The sequence below is a fragment of the Cyprinus carpio genome, unplaced genomic scaffold, assembly GCF_018340385.1.
Source record: "Cyprinus carpio isolate SPL01 unplaced genomic scaffold, ASM1834038v1 S000006503, whole genome shotgun sequence".
In the NCBI taxonomy this organism is placed as follows: Eukaryota; Metazoa; Chordata; class Actinopteri; order Cypriniformes; family Cyprinidae; genus Cyprinus; species Cyprinus carpio.
Genome location: NW_024879171.1, coordinates 63,572 through 74,096, shown reverse-complemented (window position 1 = coordinate 74,096; position 10,525 = coordinate 63,572). Strand labels below are relative to the sequence as shown.

The following is a 10,525-nucleotide window of genomic DNA, read 5'->3' as shown; positions in this document are numbered from 1 at the left end:
TGGTTCACTCCAAGTTTTTTTTTTTTTTTTTACACCTAACGTTAGTTTTTAGCCCATGGCTGAAGCCCCTTCCTGCAGCTTTCCTGGCACGTTTAAAGCGTAATTAATACTTTATTTAACCGTTACCACAATACTGTACTTCTATGCTGTACAATTAAGATGACCTCTACTCCCAACCAAAGTCCAGTGAGTATAACTGCTATTGTTTAAATGCTCTTGTTGTAACCTAGCTGAATATACATGCTACGAGTGTAGCCAACCCTACAGTGGAATGGATAATGTTAAACGTTAACAAGGCTAGTAAGCTCAGTGATGTTAACCTCAAATAATCAATCAACATTTAAGAGTGTTCGACATTGTTGTCATGACAACCTAACCACCAATTTGGTCAAAAGTTCGATCCTTTATAAGTAACGTTAACGTTATCATCGATGGGCGCAATGGATTTGACCTTTTTTGGCCGCCCGCCACGTTGGAGCTTCTAGTATTGGGTGATGCAGCACTGAATTTAAAACAGATTTTCGTTAAATTTGGTTCGTGAAATCTTGAGAAGTTAAGGGTGATACTGGTTACTTGTTGGAATTAAATCCAGTTACTATGCCAAAAGGGTAACCCTATGAATACTAGGTAAGTAGAAAGGTTTATTGTCACAATATAACATGTTATAGAGTGAAATTGTGTTTTGTATACAACACAAGACAATATACATTAATACAGAATCAATTATAAAAAATGGTAACCAGAAATAAACTATAATCAATGAAGCAGTGCTGAGGATGAATCAGTTTGATAGCCTGATAGCTTGGGGGGAAAGCTGCTCTGCAGTCTGGTGGTGTGGCATACTAGCTACAATACAACATTATAATTAACATGTTGCTGAAAGGTGTAAGCTGAAGAGTAAAGTTAATCGAGTTTGTCCAAATACTAACGTTGCTTTGACATGTAGTTAGTTGCTATATTGCAGTATTGCATATTGTATTGTTATATTATAGCAACAGTATAGTATTATCATGTTATAATATTGTACACAGGGTGCAAAATTAGCACCAGCCAAATGCTGGTAAAATATGGAAATGGCTGGTAGATTATCTTCAGTCATTAGACAAAAAAAACAATAGTAGTTGGCAGTTCTCCAACAATGCATACACTAGTATTAAGAAAAGAAAAGCAATATAGCTAGCTAGCTGGCTATGCATCCTTAACCTTCAATTCATGGATGCTCTTCAGTTGCCGTCCTTTTAGCATCAGTATGAAGGAAATCACATGGATGAATGTTATTGGCAGATTTTAAATAAAATGTGTTAAGGTAAATTATGAATTTGCATTTGCATTTGCTTGCCACCATAACAGAGAATGTTATTTTTCTCCTAGGAACTACAGGATGTGGAGTCAGTAGTGGTCAATCTTTTATCCCTTATTACTAAAAATATGACTGCCACTCAAACTTCCTCTACAGCATCATCAGAGGCTGTGGTGGCAAGAAGAACTGCACCCCTTACAATAACCCCCAACCCTCCTACATTGTTGAGAATGCAGCGTTCGATGACCAGGTTGTACTTCACAGCTTCCTAAATAATAATTAAGATTGTTAGTGTAGCGTTGGCAATAATTAAAAAATGGATATCTTTGAAAGTTAAACATGATATAGCTATAATTGATATGTGTTGTACATTATTCCTAGTCTGGGCCCAGTGTACCCAGAGCAACAACCTTTTCCCCCTCCCCTAAATTGCAGAGTCATGATTATGGAAATAACACGGAAAGCCGGGTGCAGCGGGAGATGACCAGGTAATAGAATTCAAAACATAATTTCTTCTTTTGTTTAAACTCAATGTTTTTAGATTGGATATTTCTAAATTGTTTTTATATATATGTCTATATCTATTAAGCTTATATTATTTATGTTTCAATAAAGTCTCTGCTTTACTGACAACTTTAACAATGTTAACTAAAACAAGAACACAGAAGACATTTGTTGTTAAACCATGTAACACTTGTACTCATCTCCTAATAAACTGTCTCAGTCTTTTACCATGAATTAAACAGTTAGCTTTTTTTCAGGGCACCTCAGTAAAAGTGCAGTGTAGGCAATTTCATGTGTCCACATGTCATAATATTTCAAATTGTACATTTATAATTTTCATCTCTGTGTAGGCAATTTCCTGCTTTATTTAACAGAAGGGGAGAGCAGAGCAAGGGGAAGAGGAGGTTTGTACCGTCTCCAAGGACATCGGTTAAATTTGCCACAGACAATCTGTGTGTCCTCCCTGGCCCTTCATCACTTACCCCTAAGGGATCAGCTGAATTGCAACTAATGCAGGCTGGCCTGGGGAAAAGACAGGTGTCTCTGCCAGAGGACATGGACCACAAAGAGGTGAAATCAATTGTGATACTGGGTTAACTATTTTATGTAATTGCAATGTGCTGGGGCGATTCAAGGACAGCATTGATTATGGAAATACGTCGATTTACATGCATTGGCGTGTCACAGTGAAGTTCTGCACATCTGCACGGAGTGTGTGCAGATTATTAAGAGATTTGCAGATCATTAAAATGCAGCTAAAAAAAACCACATACGATTGTCTCAAGTTTGAAAGTATTAAGAGTATTTCTGGTAGAAATAAAAGATGAGTGAAATGTTATTTTGCTTCTGAATGCATGTGTTTTTTGAAGTTCATGTAGTGTTATTTATTACTGTCTTGTCCTGCTATCTGCAGTTTTTAAGTAAAATCAAATTGTCATATTAATGCCTGAAATGTCATCGCTGTTTCTTGCAGTAAAATTTTGACAACTGTTTTTAATGTGTTTGTTTTCCAGAACTAATTTGAAATGAATTATGATAAAATAACTGCATAGGGAAAAAACGTCTCCTTTTTGCATCAAAATTCATCAATATATTCAGTGTTTCAAAAGCTCATAAAAATACACAAATTCAAGATCTGGCATGTGTAACCTGTAAGTCAATGCTCAAATAAATAGTGAGATGTTTGTAATTGCTCACCTCTTTGAAATTACATATACATGTGTTCTTAAAACTATAATTACCAAGTGTTGCTTATGAATATTGGTTAGAATACATTCTGCTGCTGTGTGAATGCAGAAAATATACACCCATTATTGTATGAATATTATATTCTCTACCAGTTTTATGGCATGCATTAATTTTTCTTCATACTTCTGTGTATATTCACATTTGCCTATATAGATATCTTCTGTATTGCAAGACCACATTCCTTATTTTACTGAGAGCTGTTTGTGGGTGAAAGTTTTCAGTTGTATTTCTGAATAATCTTACCTAGACCTACAAGAAAAACAGGTATTTTTACCGCTATTGGGCAACACCGTAGAGAGTGGAATTTTAATGTGTAAAAGAAATTTCATGAACTGTTGGTTTTAGATATAGTGTTGTGAGTAAAGAGGTTCTAAAAAAGGTATTTCAAAATAGTACTCAAACATCAATGTCTGCCATAAACAGTCTTTAACTTATGATTTCACATATTTTTTCCAAAGCACTTTTTAAGTCAAGTCAAGTTACCATTATTTATATAACGCTTTTTACAATACGGATTGCGTCAAAGCAGCTTTACAGAATTAAATAGGAAAAATCGTGTATAAGTATGCAAAAGGATAATAGTAAACACTCGGTTCCTAGTTAAAGTCAGTTTATCATTGATTCAGTGATGTCATTGTCCAGCTCAGTTCAGTTCAAATACTATTTGAACTGAACTGAGCTGGACAATGACATCACTGAATCAAATAGAAATGTGTTTTAGTATGTTATGTGTAAGCCAGGTTAAAGAGATGGGTCTTTAATCTAGATTTAAACTGCAAGAGTGTGTCTGCCTCCCGAACAATGTTAGGTAGGTTATTCCAGAGTTTAGGCGCTAAATAGGAGAAGGATCTGCCGCCCGCAGTTGACTTTGATATTCTAGGTATTATCAAATTGCCAGAGTTTTGAGAACGCAGCGGACGTGGAGGACTATAATGTAACAAGAGCTCGTTCAAATACTTAGGTGCTAAACCATTCAGGGCTTTATAAGTAATAAGCAAGATTTTAAAATCTATACGATGTTTGATAGGGAGCCAGTGCAGTGTTGATAGGACCGGGCTAATATGATCATACTTCCTGGTTCTAGTAAGAACTCTAGCTGCTGCATTTTGGACTAACTGGAGTTTGTTTACTAAGCGTGCAGAACAACCACCCAATAAAGCATTACAATAATCTAACCTTGAGGTCATAAACGCATGGATTAACATTTCTGCATTTGACATTAAGAGCATAGGCCGTAATTTAGATATATTTCTGAGATGGAAAAATGCAGTTTTACAAATGCTAGAAACGTGACTATCTAAGGAAAGATTGCTATCAAATAGCACACCTAGGTTCCTAACTAATGACGAAGAATTGACAGAGCAGCCATCAAGTCTTAGACAGCGTTCTAGGTTATTACATGCAGAAGTTTTTGATCTGATAATGTTTTTTCAGAATTTAGCAGTAAGAATTTACTATTATCAACTATGCATTACTCACAGATATTAGCTTGCCTATCAATTTTAAATTGATGATATGAAAGTGAGTAACCTCACCTGTCCAATAGCTTTAAAACTGGACACACCTAGACTTAATTGCTGCAAAATTGTCATTAATGTCATCATAGGACAGCTGCCTGGAAACGTGCCTGTTTATGCTCATCATGGCCAGGCCATTGAGCAGGTGCTGTGTCATTGTAGACCTCAGGTATGTTTAATGAGCTTCAGATTTGAAAAACTCCTCTCTGCACTAGCCACACACAGGAGAAGTTGCAGCAAATTTTGAAAGGGCACTATACCAAAAATAACCAAACACAACACCCTTAAGCAGGTTTCTGTCACAATATCACTTCTATTGCAAAACAGTCACCAAATATGGAACCTTGACTCTCAGACATTTCCAACGATATATGTTTTGTCAAAATTACAAAAAGATTTGATTTTCTAAATCACAAGCCAAAAAAATCACAATCTATTGACATGTTTTTATATATTGATTTATACCCCTAAAATTATTATAAGCCTTATAGTATTATAGTATAAAGTATTAGTATTTTTCTGGCTTTTTATATGTTTGGCAACAGTTATTTGGACACCACCATGTTGAAAGATGTATCCCATGGTCATATTCTAGGATGGAAATGTAAGGTTAATCAGGAACAAGTTTTGGAAGGCTTAATTTTCACACATGAATTTACCACCTATTTACCTGAAGCTCACTGCAAGTCTGGAGTAATTTTACTCATGATGGAAATAAAGTTTGTGACATTGCATTGTAACCTCACTGATATTTTAGTGTTACAGTTTGGTTACTTATAGTTGTGAAAACAAAGCTATGACAAAAACACACCATAATCAAACCTAAAAGTGGTGCAATAAAATATTGTTTATAATATAGTTTGTGACTTTTTTGACCAGTACATCTGTAGGTAGCTTTTTAATGTCACCGAAGTAACAAAGTATTTTACATTTAATAATAATAAATCATCTCAGCTGTTTTAATTGCATTGTTTTTTGACTTCAACACTCATTTAAGTTGACTGTAAATAAATATACCTTTCTCTTCATTTCTGAATTGAATTTGTAACAATCTGCCAGCAATCAATACATGCCCGTAATGAACTAAACGATTATAAAGAAATAAACTACAGCTGAACATCTGAAAACTGTTTTTTTACAAACTGATAAGAGTATAACAGCGTAAACAGCATATGAAGTAAACACTACACTGAGAATTCATCTCATGAACGACCAAATTCTTTACTTTTGATCACAGCCTGTCGCATAAAGCAAAGAAACTCTTTGTAGGTCCCTAAGGTGATGGTACAGGAGCATGCATTAACGAGAGGGCGGCACAAACTGTGTTGACCATATTGCAACTGACAGTCGTGATCAAATTCTACACGTATGTTGAATGTTTCTCTCTGTGTGGATGTAATGGGCACGTGTCCCTGACCAGTCAGCCACTGCATGAAGCTGCTGACAGTATTCTTGTCTTGTTGTTCATCTCCGTGGGTGCAGTCCTCTGATTTAGATGTTCGTTCGTTGTCATCCTCACCTCTGTGCTCTGCACTAGTGCTTCCTTCTTCTGCAAGAAACAAGATCAAAAGCAAAACTACAATGTCAGGTTTTATGAATACAAATAAACATTGTAAACACTAGGGCTGGGGTGACACAAATTTCACGATTCGTCAAATTCGATTCGACTCAATATTGATTATTTTGGATATATATCAGATACCGTACGTGCCAAATTCAAGGGGAAAAAAAAATCTCTCAACTATGCTGTAAAATATACATTCATTTGGTACTACATTATAATATTTAATGTTAAAATTGACTGATTTGTGCTGTACAACTGCTTAAATTACACAATGAAGTTTTTATAATAATTAAGTTACAGTTACATAATATACTTTGGTTCGTTTTTTTGCATATAAACATTGAAATAGTGTCTGTCATAAAAGCTTGACAGATTTACTTAATCTGTAAAAATGATAATGTATATGTTATACGGTGCATATTACCTTCATCTTCAAGGCTCTGAATGAAGTCTCATAAATGGTTAAATAATTTGTGATTCCCTCTGCTTCACTGAACCCATCTCACTTAAAATGGGTGAGAGGGCCATTGTGAGGAAATCTGCATCGGGCTGCTAATTAAAAAGAACAACCTTTTATTGTGCACCACTCAAAAACATATGCAAAAATGCAAGTAACAATACTTACTTTTTCAAAATGTCCAGGAACAAATAACGGCTTTTTTCATAATTTCATGAAGGCCATGGAGTTCCAATCCTTTGCACATCTGCGGCAGCATTGGAAGGATTCATACAGAGGACAACAGCACTGCATATCAGAGTAAATCCAGAAAAAATGTGTACAAAAGAAAAAAGAAAATCTTGTTAGTAAGGGGAATAGAAGTGTTTATTAAAAATTTATTGTCATTAAAATTTATAGTTTTTAAAGTAAAAGGTAAAGGTGAGTAAGGCTATCTAGTCCTCCGTAATCTCCACGTCAGATTGGAAAATAATTCTGAAAATAGTAGGCTACATTTTATATTACAGTGCCATAATTGCTATGTAATTAGACATTTAATTAGACAAGTACTTAGTAATATTAGTTAACAACATGTAGTGACTATATAGTGTAATTTACATTGGCCATAGAAATTCTGACCTTTCAGGCCTGGAAAAATCACACTTTTGAAATTGTTACAAAAATCAAACCCTAATGGATAGATTTGAGAGGAAAAGGAAGTAGAGAGTCCGATTTAAAGAGAACTACAAACATCGCAGAATCACACATACCTGACAATGTCCTCCTTTCTGTCAGATGTTAGCGGTCCAGTGTATCCACATGCTACCAGTCTTTCAGAGATGTCAAGCAATGCTGTAGTGTCTGCTGTCTCGATCTAAAAAAAAAAAAGAAAACAGTACTTGTTCTGAATAATTTCGACTATTACCAAAATAAACACAGATTGTACCGTATAGAATACTTGTGGAGTGTGAAAAAAAAATTATATATACAGTATATATATAGCAGGTAAAATAAATATTGTTGACTCTGGCTTAGTTGTTTTATTTGTATGTATGGATTACTTTGGTTGTTACTGACATCTGGTGAAAAATTCAAGTCAACAGCACCTTTAGAAATATATTTACTGAAAAAAATGATGATGTGTTCAATACTTATTTTACCTGCTGTATATACAGTATATATATATATATATAAATGCTCACCAAGGCTGCATTTATTTTTTAAGTTAAAAACATCTTTTGCCAAACTTTTTTATATTTATATAACTGTTCGAAACTTTTTTCAGGATTCGTTGAACACTTTAAAATGACAGCATATTTTTTAAACAGAATCTTTTGTAACATTATAAATGTCATTACTGTCAATTTTAATATATTCATATTTAAAAAAACACCCCAACAATAGAATAATTGTATATTATTGAGTCTGCATAAATATAAAGTAGCCGGTTTCAACATTGATAATAATCAGAAACGTTTCTTGAGCAGTAAATCAGTATATTAGAATGATTTCTGAAGATCATGTGACACTGAAGACTGGAGTAATGATGCTGAAAATACAGCTGCGCATCACCGAAATATATTACATTGTAAAAAATATTATAATAGAAAACAGTTATTTTTATACAGTACAAAGATTAATTTTGTGAAATAGTATGAGCACATAAATGCAGTCTCTGCATTAAATGCATTAAAAACATTTAAAAATCGTAACGTTCCAAACTTTGGAAAAAAAACTGTATATATTACTGATAATTTATGTAGTACAGATGAATTGGAAAACCTTATCAATATAAAAATAGTTTGCAGAGCCTATTTAAGTTTGTGGATTACTTCTGTAAGGCTTGACAAAAAGAAAACAAACAAACATACAGATGCATTATTTAGTTTTTGGCCAAGGCAAAAAAAAAAAAAAAAAAAAGAGGAAAAATAATACAAACCTACAAGAGCAAGACCACCTCTTCTGCTTGTCTTGCTTTTGCTCTGGAATATTCAAATCCATGTTTAGTGTACCTTCACATCTGAAAGAAATAATGTAATTAGCTGAATAGAAATTACTACCACACACACTAAACAACACCAAATAGGAAGCACAAAGTATTAAAAAATATTAATAAATAAGGTGATAAATATTAACCTTTCCCCACAGTCTTGTGGATACATGGCCGAACACATAAGACAAGCTACCTTACCAATGCAGAAAAAAATAGTTTGAAGAAAACATTAACTAAAGCAAGAGACAAGATTAAAAGTGAACTAAAAATCATTACCATTATAAAATAAAATGTTGGAAAATAATCCAACAACTCACAACCCCCCAACCCGTTGGGGGGCTTCAAAAATGTGGTAAATAGTCCTGCATGCATTGGTCTTACCTTGACATCCGTCACTGCCAAAGATGAATCCATAAAATCCAACTAACCCCCAACGGTGGATGTGAACAATATAAAAGATATGATTTATAGTTTTGAACCAATCACTTTGTAGTTCCTGCAAGTCATGGTATTAAGTTACTACGTAACATTGCCACTTAAATGATCCATTTTTGTGGAAGTTGATGGTGCTTCAGTATCTGTAGGTTCTCTAGGGTCCTTTTATATAAGTTATGGACATAAAGACATCAACTGTGGTTATTAGAAAAAAATAACCCAAAATAATAACCCAATAATAATCATAGTAACAGATTTTGACTTGTGTCTGGTGTGTTAATCACATGAAATAAGTTATTAAAGAAGAATTATACATAGTTATAGTAAACTGGAATAAGTGAGGCGCTGAACAACCGACAAAAAAGGGGAGATGTCCACACTGTTCTGTATTGGCATAATATATAGAAAGCCCTTTGCTGCTACTGTTTTAATGAGGTAGGATCCTGTGTATCCTTTCGCTTCTGGTGCAACAACATTCAACTTTCGCTGACCTGATCCACCTGAGTGAAAAAGATCAGAAGCCATATCACCTTTTTATTTAAGCCAAAGAAATTTCTGAAACTGTATGAATATTCCATTTCACTCAAACATTGAATAGTCATGTTAAACTAACACAGGTTCAAAAGTACTGAAGCAGAGATGGCACTCAAAATAACAACCCAGTCTAATGATGTGTAAAGTTGATGTCACAATGAAACTTCAAAAATCAACAAAACTACCTTACCAACAGCTTTATAGAGCATCCAGGCTCCTTCCAACAACTGTTAATTCTAAAAGAGCAATAGTACTGGAAATTATCTCTTTAAAAGAGAGAAAGGTCATAAAATTAAGTCCATAGCAAGCACCAGAATGAGTTGATTAATATAATGGCTGGTCAGGTTAAAAATTACATCATACAGAGAGTGCATGAAGCTGGAATTTTTGCCCTTATTGCAGATGAAACGCAAGACATAATTAGGCATGAGCAAGTTGCAGTGGTTTTAAGATATGCTGAAGGAGACCTCGCTGTCCATGAATCATTCTGACAGATTCTGACAGATATCAGACTGAAAGAACAGATGGTGATTCTCTGTCCCTTCTTTTAAAGAATGTACTAACAAGTCTTAATCTTGATATCAGCAACTTGAGAGTGCAGTGTTACCTGCCGTAGTTTAGCTACACGGATTTTAGGCGAAAATCCACTGGCGATGCATGTACATTATCACTCACATATCCTCAGCCTCTGCATTGTGGATGTCTGTCGCACCACTACAGCTGTGAGACACATGCTGACCAATGTTAAATCACTCTATAACTTCATCGAGGGGTCAAAAAAACGACATGCTGTTTTTGAGTCTTTGCAAGAACAAAACAGCAACTTTCCTGGAAAATCTACCAAACTGAAACCTCTTAGCGAAACAAGATGGAGCTGCCATGCAAAAGCCTCTCAAGGGCATACTTTATAACTTTGAGACTGCTGTTGACACTCCAAGTGAAATTTCAGAAAATGATGTGCGAATCGGGGGACAGGCAATTAGTCTCTTGACAT

The 10,525-nt window shown here is 34.6% G+C and overlaps 1 long non-coding RNA gene across 1 annotated transcript; it reads right to left on the bottom strand.

The window, feature by feature from the left end:
- Positions 1–4,484: 4,484 nt before the first annotated feature.
- Positions 4,485–9,531, bottom strand: LOC122143761. The gene is made up of 7 exons (XR_006159365.1): positions 9,421–9,531; positions 8,944–8,985; positions 8,509–8,589; positions 7,340–7,443; positions 6,759–6,878; positions 6,558–6,685; positions 4,485–6,118 (listed from the first exon to the last, which is right to left on the bottom strand). It is a non-coding gene; the product is annotated as an uncharacterized LOC122143761 (long non-coding RNA).
- Between the last annotated feature and the right edge of the window lie 994 nt (positions 9,532–10,525).